Source organism: Sitophilus oryzae, unplaced genomic scaffold, assembly GCF_002938485.1.
Source record: "Sitophilus oryzae breed Bouriz unplaced genomic scaffold, Soryzae_2.0 scaffold_357_pilon_pilon, whole genome shotgun sequence".
NCBI classification, from domain to species: domain Eukaryota; kingdom Metazoa; phylum Arthropoda; class Insecta; order Coleoptera; family Curculionidae; genus Sitophilus; species Sitophilus oryzae.
In genome coordinates, this window is record NW_022146926.1 from 988657 (window position 1) to 1004515 (window position 15859).

Consider the following 15859-nt stretch of genomic DNA (forward strand, 5'->3'; position numbering starts at 1 on the left):
CTGAAATGCCGTTAATAGATATGACGTCGTTGATGTGACGCACTTGACGGCTTTTTAATGCTTTGGTTAAAATGCCGTCGAACGGTCGCGTACTAAAATGCCGTTAATCAATTTGTATTTTGGTTGCGTTTGCATTATTGTTGTAGTAACAATTTGTGCTAAGCGCTATAAGTTGATTTTAATTAAGGTGTACATCTGGATATTATGGGTTCAGGATGGAGTAAGTGTTTCAGTTAGTTTTCTGATGTTAATTTATCTATAAACATTTTTAGGTTAGTTAGGTACCTAATTATTTTTCATAACTGAAAATTGGGGATAGGTTCAGCTCATTCGCTGACGCAAAGAAAGCGATTGGGGAACTTGGTGAAAATACGTACACAACATTTTGGAAACGAGATGCCCGTACGATTGCAAGCAGTAAAATTGTGAGACCAATAGAAAGCTCTTTGATTTATTATCAACTTCTATATGCATGTAATCATGGTGGAAAGAAGTTTAAGGGCGGTGGGAAAAAAAATCGACAGTCTTTGACATTTAAAGAAGATTGCCCAGTACATGTAAGATTCAAAGCATCGTCTGATGGAAAAGCACTCGAGGTAACATCGGTTCAAACGAAGCACAATCATGTCACTTCGAAGGTAAGTTTACAGATTAGTTGACATATAGTATGCTTTAAGAATTCTTGCTTGAACAGTATTTTATTCATAAAAGATATATTTTGTAGGTTCTACATGCACATAACCCTAGCCAAAGAAAACTTTCCAGTAACATGAAGGAAAGCGTCAAGGATTATTTGAATATGAAGGCCAATAGAAAAATGATACAACAAAAAGTTCAAGAAAGTACTGGTAAAAAAATTACTTTACAAGATTTAACAAATATGAAGAAAGTATCCGATCAATCAAGAAAAAAAACTTAGATGGCTGCTTAAATATACTTAAAGCTAAATACGGTAAACTAAAATATTCTATTATCGTCTTATTAGTCCCCATAACTACTCTGTTTTCAGGTGCCAATGTAGCTGTTTTGCGAGACGAAGACAATAATTTCAGAGGACTTTTCATTCAAAGTCCAACCATGAAAAGTACAATGAAGGCTTTTCCAGAATTTCTTGCAGTAGATGCTACATATAAATTACTTAAAATAGGATTACCTGTTTTTCTCATAAAGGACGTCCAAAAGGACAGGACTTAACAGTCATAGGACTACCAAAGAAAAGGAAAAGATGTACTGTAGCATTTGCTAAACAATTCTATCATGAAAAACAAAATGTAATCCTGAATTGCTTCGTTAAGGATCGTAACATCGTTAGAGACATCACAAATGGGAAATTTCTTGAAACTGTAGACCTTAAAATGCTCCCCGAAGAAATATCACATGCCGTTCTTGATGAGGCTGTTGATATCCACATGATAAGGTAAGTCTAGCGATACCTAATAATTACCAAATTAATAACTAATAATGTAAATTACGATTTTTAGAAGTTTTGCACCGAGAAAGCCTTTGAAAAAATAACCAATCTAGTTGAGCAGAAACGACTTCAACAAAGTTGGTTTTGTTCTGTGTGCAGTGAAGACACGCAGAAAAATCATATGTCACTTTGTTGCAGTAGATGCCTTCTATGGAGACATATCCGTTGTGCAGGATTGACTAAGCGACCTAAATCAAAACTGTGGTTTTGCAGAGAATGCTATCTGTAGCATTATTATTTTTAAGTTGACGTAGTATTATTAAGTTGTCAGTTTATAATTTGCAATAAAAACCTGAAAACCAATGCCATATATTACATTTTATCGCAAATACATTTTCAAACCTACAACGGCAACATATACGTCTACCTACATAAACAGCGTTCCAAGTTAATTTTATTCAGAATAAGCCATGACGGATTTTGGACAACATTACATTACAAATTATTAAGTATTAATCAGTAGCCTACTCTGCATTAACGATTAACGGCAAACCATTAAAAAGCCGTCACATCAACGACGTCATACCTATTAACGGCATTTCAGTAGGCTACCGTTTAACGGCAGTTTAAATACAGCCATTAAAAAACGTGCGAGAAGAAATACAGTTTTTAACCTATCCTCGCTGTTAAGTATCATTTAATCTACCCTTGCGGTTCAAGTACTATTTTATCTACAATTTTTGATAAATACGAGTACAAGACAATTTTAACAGTTGCTATTGAAAAAATATGTTTTTTTTATAATTGTATAAACATAAAACGGTTATGATATACTGAACTACTAGGAAAAATAATGTGATGTGTGAGGAAAACACACAACTGGTCTATTTTTTATGCAAAATTTATTAGTACAGACTACATATCAGTGCTACAATAAAAAAAAAATAGCTGGTTTCAAGTTGTCCTATTTTGGTCTTACATAATGTGCGTTTATATCGCTGTGGTGTCATATAAATTTCGACTACACCTTCCTGTCTCGGCCTTTTTTGAATTGGGTTAATTAGATTAATTCCGAATTAGTGACCCTATATGTGTCATTTTAGGTGTAGAATAGTAACTAGGCGACATATTTCATGAAAATTATGAGATAGCTTTTATTAATAGATTATACAGGGTGCTTCGAAAAACATGTGCCATCTCTCGTGGGGAGATTCCCCACGTAAAAATAAGATTTATTTTTCATATCAACATAGGTCCGATTCTGCTTAGTTTCGTAGCTACAGGGTGTTAAAGTCTGAATAATCTTTCGATTTATTATAATTTTCTTCCAAGTGCTTTTAGTGCCAAGTTCCTTTTTTCATATTTTTTGATGAGGAATCAATCAGTACTTATTTAAAACTTTCTCATGTTAATGATATTATTTTTTTTAAAGGTTGATAGTTGAGTTGAGTCAATGCAAATTAATAAAATTGCGTTTATCTCATCAAGGAAACCGAAATCTAATTTTTACGTGAGGAATCTCCCCACGAGAAATGGCACGTTTTCTGAAACACCCTGTATAAGAGGTTCCCTATAAATGACATGCATTTTTCAAAGTACATTTAAAAAAATATTTCACGTAATTTTTAAAAAACAATCTTTAAAAATAAACAACATAGAATACTTTTAGAGAAGTCAAAATAAGGTTTCATACCTTATTTTGACTTCACATCCTTATTTACCTTAGCCTGAGACTTGATATAATTTGAAAGTTTCTGTTATGAGCTGAAAGTTCCTTTAAAGTCAGATATTCGGACTTTCTTGATTTTAGAACTTTGACTTAATTCAACAAAAACTTATAACAATAAATCACTAATACTAAGGGCTGGCAAAGGTTAGTCTTGGGTCGAGATTTCCGTATGTAGGAAGAGTACAATGGCGTTTATAATGTACTGAACAAAGAGAGGACAGTAAGCACGTTGCCAAACATATGAAATAAACCGAGAAACTGTGCACATCGCTAAGAGACGTGGAAGGGGATAGAGCAGATTTGTCGCAGTTGACCGGTCGACCCAATCAGTACCTCGGTCAGTACTTAAAGTTCTAGGGAAAGGTGTACGTCATGCGTTCAGCTTCACGATTTAATTACGTCTCGTGATACTTAATTTGTTTATTTATTAACGAGTCGTTGTAATTTTCCCTATAGCTTGATTTTTTTTAAGTGCAAGCTAGAAACACTTGCATTTTTGGTAAAAATAAGTGGAATTGAGTGGGTGTTCGATAGTGGTCGCGCTATTAGAAGCTCTGAATTAGAGATGAGCAGAAAATCGCAAACTGCGATTTAATCGCAGCGATTGTAAATTCACAATCGCAACCTGTGATTCCTTTCCATAGCAAACTGCGACTTGCGATTGAAACATATATCTGCCGATTTTGGATTTTTAGGCAACCAATATTACCCCAGTTGCGATTTGCAATCGCAGTGGACACGCGAACGAAAAGCTGCGAACGAAAATCACAGCATTGCGATTTTCGTTCGCACCGGCATTGCATCGACACGGCACTGAGAAGCCGAACGATGAGCTGCGAACGAAAATCGCAATATTGCGATTCTCGTACGCTCCAGCCGGCGCCGGCGGCGCGTCTTCAACACGGCAGTGGACAGGCGAACGAGGAGCTGAACGAAAATCGCAGCTCATCCCAGCATTGCGATTGCGATTTTCGTTGGCACCGGCGCGGCATCGGGAGTGGGCACGCCAACGAAGAGCGGCGATTGCGATTTTCGTTCGCAGCTCCCAACACATCGGCCTAGACTAGATCGCAAAATCACATTCGCAATCAGGGCCCCGTAATTTTCTATGAAGCGTTGGAAAATAGGCTTATATATGTTTTATATACCGCATAATATATATAATTTATTAGTTTTAAATTTTGTTAATAGTTTTAGATTTATAATATAATTATGGATTGAGAAGGTTAAAAAATTCTTGTTTTCGGTTATGACTAATTATAGTTACAGTTGCTCCCAGGTAATGATTCAGGTAAAATATCATAAAAAAACACGCACTACAAATTTTAAAAGGCACATGGCATCGAAACACCCAACAGTTTCTTTGTAAGTTTTTATTAAAAAAAAATATTCCGCTATTTATTCTGTTTTTTATTAGAAATTTTGGGATTGAGCTTCCCAGATTACAGCGTACCAATTTAAAAATATCAAAATCCCAATCGCAGGTTACAGTCGCAGCGATTTATATATCACAATCGCAGTTTCAACTGCGATTGGAAAATCGCAGTTTTGCTCATCTCTACTCTGAATTCAAAAATCGATATCTTGAAATCTATTAGAAATAATAGATTGTAGTTTTTTTAAGAACTTTGTTAATATTTCTGCTGTATTTTCTTTGTAGACAGTATGTGAAAATCTTTATCAATAAAAAATTACACGATTGCTGAAAATTGCTATGCTCTAAAAGTAAATGGATGGATTGTTTACAATTTTTGAATGGAAAAAACAACCTTATCGAATTTTTCTTATGTAAACATATTGTAAAATATCCCATCTTAAAAATAAAAAAAGTTTCAATATCTAAAGTGGTTCTTGAGTTATGGCCTGTTATGTGTTAAAAAGTTGAGTTTTTCAATTATCGCGATTACTGACGTTTTCTCGTTATAAAAAAAATGACACCCTAACGATATCCTTATAATTCCATTTCAGATGCTCAGAAACATGTCTAATGATTTTATCTAGTTATCTCTTGAAAAAAAAGTATTTTAAAAATAAGTGGTTTGCGATCGTGATTTTATTTTACTTGATAGGGAAAGGCATATCGGCAACGCCGCAACAGCATACCGTCGCGCGTCGCGTCGGTCGGTCGCATTTCTCTCACTCCGACTTAATAAGATCCCTATGCGATTTACTTCCACACATGTAAATGCCGACCCAAAAGTAACAGTTGCCAGCACGGTATTTGAAATTTAGGAATATTTATTACACTCAATACAGTCCTGTTTGCTATTAAAATGTTTTAGTGTATTGCTATAAACTAGTGATATTTTTGCTCCCATATTTCCAAAGATTTCAATCTTTTACTTTAATTCGTATTCTGGTAATTTTAGCCAGAATTACTTTTTTATGTCTTTACAATAATCTTAACAAACACACTGTGTTTTAATAATATTCTTAAGAGTAACTTTTGAATTATCAGCTGATTGTATTTAACCAGACGACGACTTAAAAATTCCTTTTTATTTTATCATTGTTTTAACCTAAATTTGCTAATTTAATCATGTTAAGCCTGCAAAAATTAATATTTTAAAAGATTTTCTTATCTTGATAGTATACAGTATATGTACAAAGTCAGATACCCCACCAACATTAAACATAGACCATAAAAGAAACTGGAAACCGTAACAAATAATTAAAACAGTGCCTTATCGACCTAAATCTAGCTGGTAGAGCTTATATTTTTACTACCACACGTTAAAAGGAATATAGCAAGAAATACTAGTAAGCCTGAAGATGTTATCGACCACAAAAATCAATATAGCATACTTCTTTCCTGGTACCTACAAGTAATCTTTGACAGTTTGATGTAATCGCTTTTTTAAAGTGCACGCCAAAAGAGTTTATCGCTCTCGAAACAACTTGTAACTGTTTTTTCTTTGAAGATTGTAATTTTCTCTTGTAGGTGATAAAAATCAATTTCACTCGTTATTTCATGGTAAAATTGCTTAAAAAACTGCTTAAATCACCGAATCTAAATCAAAATGTGATACATAGTATGTTTAACTATACAGGGTGTCCCAGAAATAAGTGTAAGTATTTTAAGGGGTGGCAGATCTGGATGAAAGAAACATATTTTCTCTTTATCGTTTTTCAAATAAGTCCAAAATAACGGAGTTATTTTACTTTGAAAATTTCCAAAAAAAATGATTTTTTGCTAAAATTTTGAGAATCACTGGATCTTTTCTGGATTTTCTTTCTTGTAAATTTAATATAATACCTATGTTGCCATATTATCAAGAAATTATTTTTTTAACTAAAAACTAAAAAAATTTCCAAAAAATTTCGAATTTTCAAATTTTTTTTCGCGAAAAAAACCTCATATGCGTGTTTCAGGATTTGAACTATACGACCAGTTAAAATACTTGCACTTATTTCTGGGACACCCTGTATAGTGTAAAATTTCTGAGTTAATGAAACTGAAAAGATAAGAAGTTATTCATAAATCCCTATTGGTTGGAGCTAAATATCAAATACCACACGAACGAAAAAAAAAACGGCGTCAAAGACAGCTAGGAAATGACAATCGGTAATAATTTTGTCGAGGTCAAGCCCTAAACGTCATTACTTGGCCCGTAGTCTTCTTTATTTTTTAATGGCGCTTACTGTCACTTGGCCATAAAGAGGTTGTAATTTATTTTTATATTCAGTAAAGAAAAAAATAATTTTTAAATAGTGCAGTAAAATTCGTAAAAAAATGTTTTTGGAAATAGATTTATGTCTGGAAACCATCATAGAGAAAACCATATGAGAAAATATTATAACTGAATGTAGTGATATCAGTATGTTAAGTTTCTCAATTTGATCTGTAGAAGAAATAGAAAAAAAACTGACAACATAAATATAACACATCAAAAGTTATATAAAAATATAGGGTTTTGATAAATTCAGAACTTTATCATAAAACAAATGCTTCTGATTTATTAAAACATAAGTTTTATCTCATAAACGTAACGCAATGACACGACACTTCATGAATCTAATACAAATAACAAACATATTAAGATAATTTGTGAGAAATTACGAGATAAACTATTACAACAATTAATTTATCAACATGCAGATTATTACATTTATACATGTAATATAATAACTAATATTAAAGTTATAAATAGTGTTAGCACAGTTTATTCAGTACCAGCCGGTCGTTTTTGCTTATTTTTAAGTATCCATGTGTCATCTACTGAGCCTATTCTGATACACATGCCGTCAGTCTCGATTGTTCTTATAAAGAAGCTTTACTGGAGCTCAGAACTCGACTTGTTACAAGCTATAAGTAAATAAATAATATACAGGTAGATACACAGATTTCGATAGGCTGTTAATAAATAAAGTTGTGGTGTTATATCAACTACATCACGACTGCTAAACCCATCACACACATTTTTAACACATATGGATTAGAAAAATTATGAAAAAAACTAAATTGTTTAGAAACCGAAGCATAATATGCAAGATAGAAGGCTGTTTAATTCATTTTTATAAACATTCTGGTTGATAGGTCTCTTTCTAAATGTATAAACACATATGTTTTATCGAGAATAACTAACTATATAGTTAATTCAAAAAATCCATTAAGATTATGTATCTTTGTAATATACCGTGCGTTCAAACTTATTTTCACATGAATATTGTTTATTAATGGTAAGTAAAACGTTTCAATTTTTTTAAAATACCTTTTGTGGTTCTAAAATCTGGTGCTATTGTATTTTACTAGCATTTGTTGAAAAAAATGCTTATCAGTATTATTATTACGATTCTTGGTTTTGATCTAGAATGTATGGGAGTGGGGTAAATTCACGCGACCTTACAGATCTATTGACTTGTGTCTAGCCCTAGCAAGCAACTATTAAGCCCGACCAATCACGTTAGAGTTTTTGACAAACACAAATGAATTAACACACTTCAAATAACCACGCTAACCAACCTGATTGGTTAAGCTTAAAAGTTAACTGCTAGGGCTAGACACTTCTATCTATTGTGTCCCCACCCTTTCTTGAGCTATAACGAGTTATAACTCATCCTACAGTCTCAGAGCTTTGACAAAAGCCAGTATCTGAGATGGGTTCACAAAGGCTAGTCTCCATCTCCGATATCAGATCCGAATGATGATCAGTTTCCATCTGATATCAATAGGAAAAATACGACCACACGCAGATATATTCCTAATGAATCACATCATAGTGTTGAACATAAAATGGCTAGTTTAAATTTCTTAGTTCATAGATTACTTAGTTTCCCACTTTCCAACGAAAGATATGAAATAGAAAGAGATTACATTAGGAATGTAGCTGAGTGTAATGGATATTCTCCTTCACTAGTTGATAAATTAATTAGAAAACGTAGGTATAGGTGAATGATTTCTGAAAATTCGACTTTTCAAGTGGAGAAAGATACGTCTAAATATTTTTCGATACCGTTTGATAGAGAGTTATCCCGTGGTCTAAAAGGAATTTTTAAGAATGTCAATTATAAACTTGTGTATAGTTATAATAATAAATTACAACAATTATTAGGTAATCCAAAGTATAAAACACCTCCACTGGAAAGGTCGGGTATTTATGAAATTTCTTGTAAAGATTGTAATCAGAAATATGTTGGCAAACTAGAAGATCAATATTAACTAGATTTAAAGAACATTTAGCTCAGATAAGATATGGTAGACCGGATAAATCTTGCGTTGCCGAACATATTGTTGATAAAGAACATTGTATAGATCTTAATAATTTAAAATTAATTAAACAAGTCTCAAATTACAGGCAGTTAGATGTATATGAAAGCATCAGAATTAATAAATGTAAAGATAGTATGAACAGAGACAACGGTCCAAATCCTTCAAGTTCTTTGTTCCTACTACTCTAGTAGCGGAACTCTAACAGTTACGCTCAGTGGGCTCTGACTCGGTTGGCTAGAGTTTGCTACACCCACTCGGTGCCCACCGAGCGAGTATATACACGCTCAACTTGTAGATTGTACTTTAGTTTATAATCATCTGCTGATGATGCTAACATGGTTAGCGAAACGCGCGTCCAATGTAAAAGTGTTTTGGTGTATTGTGGTGATTTAGGGTTTTTATTTTGCTGTGTAACACCAAAGGTTCCAACCCTCAACTGTAATTTAAGTTTCAATCTACTTAGGTGTTCGTTGATTGATTCGTGCCCTTGGTTTTGCCCTAACCGCAACAGATATCTTATTGGTCGGTCTTCGTATGTTCTGATCAGTTTCCCTTATGCTTTTTCAGCCCTTTCCATTTCATATTAATACGCACCACTTACCATACATATAAAAGATGCATTTGCAATTGCAATCTTCAATATGTGTCACCAATTTACTTTTTTGCCGGCTACTTTCTCGTTAGTACCCGTTCCGTTAGCATTGCAAATCTCGCTCGCGAAGTCTCAATCGATTATCTTCGCGACTTAAAAAGCAATTACAACTTTTTTCCGACGCTATCCGACCACGTGTTACAAAAACCGTGCTGAATTGAATAAGCAGTGCGCCGCGAGCGCCTCCTCATTTGTAATTCAAATGAGCATCCAGCGCATTGAACAATTGTGTGTGGTTTTTGTACAAGATTTGCGATCTGTCTGTTGTACCGTCGCGGATCGACCCAGTAAATGCATCATCGGGTACGGCGGTACGGAGCGATACTTGTTTGCTTTTCAAGGAAACAGTGGTTCAAGAGGCGATTCTAATTACATACAGGGTGAAAATAGAAAAAGTAGCAATGGGAAATATCCACTCTCGTGTTTTTCATCCACGACATCTGTCCTGTGCCTGAACCTCGCTTTTCTTCAATGTTGTCTTTGATGTATTTGTCGTGTCTGAGAATATGTTCAAAGTATGCCGATTTTCTTTTTTTAATTTTACTTAGAAGCTCTCTCTTCCTCTCTCTCTCTCTCTCTCTCTCTCTCTCTCTCTCTCTTTTGGTTCTTTGATATGTGCTCTGTTTAAAGTATCTTCAGTAACCGACGAAATAACCAGATTTCAAAAGCTTCGATTTTCCTCATTATAATCATTTATTTTTAGCCGACCATACCAACAGGTGTAGTAGGCTATTAAGATCGGCAAAAAAAAGTTTTTTATAGTCATTTACTTTCCTCATTTTAGTACAGAATAAGTGAATATATATTTTTAATTTATCACAGTGAATATATATTTTTAATTTATCACTGTGATAAATTAAAAAACGGAAAAGCCCCTGGACCTGGAAACGTGCCTGTCGAAATACTTAAGCAATTAATAGACAAAAAACCAGAGTATATATTGAAGGTTTATAATCGCCTAGCAAGAGACTTGCTCTTTCCTCCCGAGTGGAAGAAAGCCGCACTGGTACTGATTTCTAAAAACTCTAACTCAGAAGATGGATCAGCGGCATACCGACCGATATGTCTTTTAGAGATAGAAGGAAAACTATATGAACACCTTATCCTTATTAGACTAAATGAAGAACTCGATCGAATAGGAACTCTTTCAGCGCGCCAATATGGTTTTCGAAAAGGTAGACAAACAATACATGCGATCGAACATGTACTTCTTATTGCCAAACAAGCAGCAGATTATGCACCAAATAATAGAAAATTATGCGCAGTAATTACTCCAGATGTGCAAAATGCGTTCAACAGTGCTTCGTGGCAGATCATTCTGGACGAAATGCAAAAATGGGGTATAAGTTCGTCTCTGACTAACATGGTGGCATCTTATCTCCCTGAAAGGACAATTTTAATTGAAGACGATACTGCTAAAAAGGCAGATTAACGTAACCAGTGGAGTGCCCAGGGGTCAGTACTTGGCCCAACACTATGGAATATCCAGCACAACGACCTACTGGAAACGGCAATGCCCGAAGGAGTAACACTAATCGGCTTTGCCGATGACGTAGCGATGGTGGTAACGGCCAAAAACGAAAAGACACTCATGAGTGTTGCTAATGCAGGGCTACAAAGAGTGGCCAACTGGATCGAGCGCAAAGGTCTAAAACTAGCACTGAACAAAACTGAAGCGGTTTTATTAACCACCAAGAGGAAACTCTCTCATATATCATTTGAGCTTCTCGGTACAACAATTTCACCAAAGAATGCAATAAGATATCTTGGAGTTTGGCTTGATTCAAAGCTTACATTCGGCGAGCATATAAATCAAGTTATACGAAAGGCGGAACGAACTTTGACCGCACTGGGTAGGCTGATGCCTAATATAGGAGGGCCACTTGCTTCCAAACGTAGAATCCTAGCCTGTGTAGCACACTCTCAACTGTTATATGCCGCCCCAATGTGGCACTTCATAATATCAAAGGGATATATAAGGCAAAAACTTAAAGCTATACACCGTAAACTGAACCTCAAGATCTGCAGTGCATATATAGAACCGTCTCCGCTGAAGCATTAAATGTCATATCCGGGGTGCCGCCTATTCACCTACTTGTAGAGGAGAGAAGAGAGAGATACAAAGAGACATCAAAACTGGAGGCAAGAAGCATACTGATGATTGAATGGCAAAAGGAGTGGGATCTAGATAGATATGGTAGATAGACACATGATCTCATACCAGACATTAATATCTGGTTAGACAGAAGCTTTGGAGAGGCGGACTATTTCCTAACTCAGGCATTGACAAGGGCACGGATGCTTTAACAACTATTTGCATAAAAGGGAGAGATCCACCTCAAATTTGTGTATGTATTGCAAGGAAGTTGACAGTGTCGAACACACACTATTCCTCTGCAATGAATGGAAGCAGTTTAGAGAGTCATTCCAACGGGACAGTGGTGGACAAGTATTTAATGCCAAAAATATGATGCAAGGACTGCTAAGTGGTGAAACATCATGGAAAATTACATATAGATGCATTCGAGAAATAATAGAAACCAAAGGAAATAGAATGCGGGGCCTAAGTACAGAATAAGTGGAGCACTTATTCTGTACTCATATCACTGACAGAATGTATTCTGCCACTTCTTTTTTATTGATTGATGGAATCTGCACTCTGCGTCTGTTAAATCTGCTTTAAATGCATATTGAGCTTCCAAATGCCTTGATATTAATGCCTTGTCCACTGCAATTTTCACAGATTTCCTACTTTTGCATATTGTAGAATGTTTAGGAAAAGAATTAATCACCAAGACCTTACAGATTTATTGTGTGTTCCCCTTTCTTGAGTTATAACCAGTTATAACTTATCATACAGCCTCAGGGCTTTAACAAAAGCCAGTATCTGAGACGGCTAAACAGAGGCCAGCTCTTCATCCTCGACATCAGCCGTACCAAAGTTCATGGCACGAATGGTGATCGTCTCGGCGCACTCAGTGATAAGGTGTTCTGGTGTTTCTCCATTTTCCCCACAGAATTTGCATTCGCCATTATTTCTCAGCTTCAGCCTACTGAGGTGTTCGTTGAGGAGACAGTGTCCTGTTAGAAACCCCGTGACAATCCGAGAATTGTTTTTACTTAACTCGAGGAAAATCTTTGATTTCTCTCGGTCGTAAGTTCTGAGGAACTTTTTCGAGTGTCTTAGACCGTTGGAGACACCCATTCCGAGTTACGGATGGAGTCTTGCAGATTCTTCAGTTCCGCTTTCAGTTGGTTCCCGTTTGGAAAACAGAACGGCTCTGGTCCAGTTAGTGGAGTGTTCGCTCCTTTTCAAGCTAGATCATTTGCTTTTCCATTGCCATTGGTGAGCAGGCACCCAGAGTAGGAGGACTTTATTTTCTTTGCCTAATTTGTTGAGCTTCTCTAGGCATCCTTTGACCAACTTCGAATTGATGGTTACTGAGTTGATCGCGTTTAGTGCTGCTTGACTATCGGATAGGATGGTAATTTCCTGTTTTCGATAGTTCCTATCTAAGATAAATTGTACGCATCTTTCGGTAGCGTAGATTTCTGTCTGAAGTATTTAGTTTTCGGCCCAAATACTCCTATCCCTGTCCCTGCTTTGGTTTTCGAAGCTACCCTTGCATATTAGCTTTGCCTAAAATTATTTTTTACTTATTTTATTCATTAATAAAAAGATGAAATACCTAATAGGTTAGTTTGTCCAGTGAGTTATTACTTAACAAACGACGCGACATACAAAAAATATTCACTTTCAGAGAAGACGATGTTTTAAGATAAAAATTGTAAAAAAAACGTTAATAGAAACTGTCAATATAAACACTACAAAAATGCACATAAAATAGTAGGTAATTCTGTTGAAGCAATATGGAGAAGTATAAACAATCAGAGGCAAGCAGACGGGAAATGTTAAAGGTCATATTCTAACACCTGACGGCTTTAACCAACAGATCTCGAATATATGTAAATAATTATGCTATTGCCAATATTCCACCCACACTCGAGAGTAATCCCGCAGATAATGTCAATATAATTACCTCATAATGTATGTATGTTATACCGGGTGTTGCATCGTCGGACGGGACATAGGAAATCCCATGTAAATTTTAATGGGGTCAATTATTGACTTCCCTAATTATTTTAGAGAATAATTCTATTTAGGTTTATTGAAGAGCACTAAAACTCACATTCAAAAGAATAACTTTAGATATATTTGATTAGCTCGTTTACGAGTTATCGCCGATTTCTTTTTAAATATTTCTCCTTTCTTATGGCCCTGTATTTACTTATGAGAACCAGTCAAGGTAAAAGATAACTGTCAAATGAAGTTGTCATTTCAGAAATTTACATATTTAGTGCTTTATTATTATTGAAAACTCATTCCTACATCGGAAATCTTAAAGATGTATTTATAAATACAAATTAATATGAATTAAAGTAAAATAAAGTAATCAATTACAAGGTTAATTATAGTATTATTACAATATTCAATAACTTATTAATTTAGGTACTATTAAATGGTTAGAACTTTAGGATTTAAGATGTTCCAATATTCCTCCATCGACTGCTAGACAATAACCCAGGCGATCATAAAATTCTCTTCTTACATTCGCTAGTTGGTAAACTGAAATTCTATTGCATTCGGCAGAAATAGCATTTTTTATCTTGTCTAGATTTGGGTATTTTTTATCCTTGTATATCCTGTTTTTCAAATGGCCCCAGAGAAAGAAATCGTTTGGCGATATATCAGGAGACCTTGCTGGCCAATTACTGTATGATTTAGGCCAATAACGTTTCCGTTAAAACTACTGTCTAAATATTCCCGAACAGTCAGGGTACTATGTGTTTAGCAGCCATCCATTTGGTACCAAACTTCCTGATTTTCCCTAGCGGCATCATGTAAGGCAGGTAAAATATGATTTTCGAGTAGTTCCAAATAATATTCTGCATTTATATTTCGCGTAAGAAATAATGGCCCGATAATATTGTGTCCGAATATCACTGCCCAAACATTTAGTTTCTGTGGATATTGCGTCCTTGTTTCGACAAACCTATGTTGGTTTTCTTTGTTCCAATATCGATAATTTTGAACATTGGGTTCATTATTTAAGGTAAACGTGCATTGGTCAGTGAAACATATGTTTTTTAAAAATTCCCTAAAACGCTGTAGTGTGATCTGTTCCTATTTCATCCTCAAGTTTCCTTGTGCTGATCTTTCCATCGTTCTCTTCCACGCACAATAAAACTTCCAAGTCGGTATCATTTCTTGCATCTTCTCTTTGTTCCTGCCTTGCTTCACATCTGCAGTTATTTATTAGGGTACCTTTGGTTTCAAATCTCTGGATATTCCTTGCGATTGTAGATTTTCCAGGTATCGGCTACCATTTAATCATCAATACTTTTTCTTCGGTAGGTAGTAGGTATGAGTTTTTAATAATATTAATAAAGCACCATTAAAGCACTAAATAGATAAATTTCTGAAATGACAACTTCATTTGACAGTTATCTTTTACCTTGACTGGTGCTCATAAGTAAATACAGGGCCATAAGAAAGGAGAACTATTTCAAAAGAAATCGTCGATAACTCGTAAACGGGCTAATCAAAAATATCTAAAGTTATTCTTTTGAATGTGGGTTTTAGTGCTCTTCAATAAACCTAAATAGAATTATTCTCTAAAATAATTAGGGAAGCCAATAATTGACCCCATTAAAATTTACATAAGATTCCCTATGTCCCGCTCGACGATGCATCACCCGGTATAGCATAGCCTAAGTAACTAGTATAGTTTCACATAAGATAAAAAGTAGTGTGACCTACTTAACAAATACATTATCAAAAATTATAGAAATGAATTAAGTTTCTGTATTAATGAATTAATTTTTTTTCTTCTTACTTTTTATCTCAAAACTGGAGAAAAAAGTGCTTTGTAATGGCAGTACGACTGGATGAAAATATTTGGACCACTACCAAAACATGCAATGTGACGTTTATTTATTTTGGCATTGGAAATTTCAGGATTAAGGTCATCCAAACTAAAAATAATTTCTAGGTCGTTGATCTGATGTATAGACGAAAGTTTTATTTTCATCTAAATTTAAATTAATGCTTATATTATGACTTGGCAGGATTTATTACATTTACTGTTAATAGAAAATTTGGAAAACGTACTACAAGCTCTGGTAAATATCAAATGGTTTTTTTATTTCATCTTCTGAAATTTGATATAATGATAAAATGTTCTACATATATTTTTTTTCTCTTTTTTTATTTGAAAGTTTAATAAATCATTGTAACTAATGTATTGCAAACAGCAGTTTCGCAAATACAATGAAAAATAGAACATCTGTGTCCCA

General features: G+C 34.7%; 1 protein-coding gene and 1 long non-coding RNA gene across 5 annotated transcripts in view; one reads left to right on the forward strand and one right to left on the reverse strand.

The window, feature by feature from the left end:
• LOC115884782 (protein hu-li tai shao) overlaps positions 1-15859 on the reverse strand; it is a 128171-nt gene that overhangs the window by 89262 nt on the left and 23050 nt on the right. The gene's annotated exons all lie outside the window — the stretch shown is intronic.
• Positions 915-1411, forward strand: LOC115884784. The gene is made up of 2 exons (XR_004050616.1): positions 915-952; positions 1010-1411. It is a non-coding gene; the product is annotated as an uncharacterized LOC115884784 (long non-coding RNA).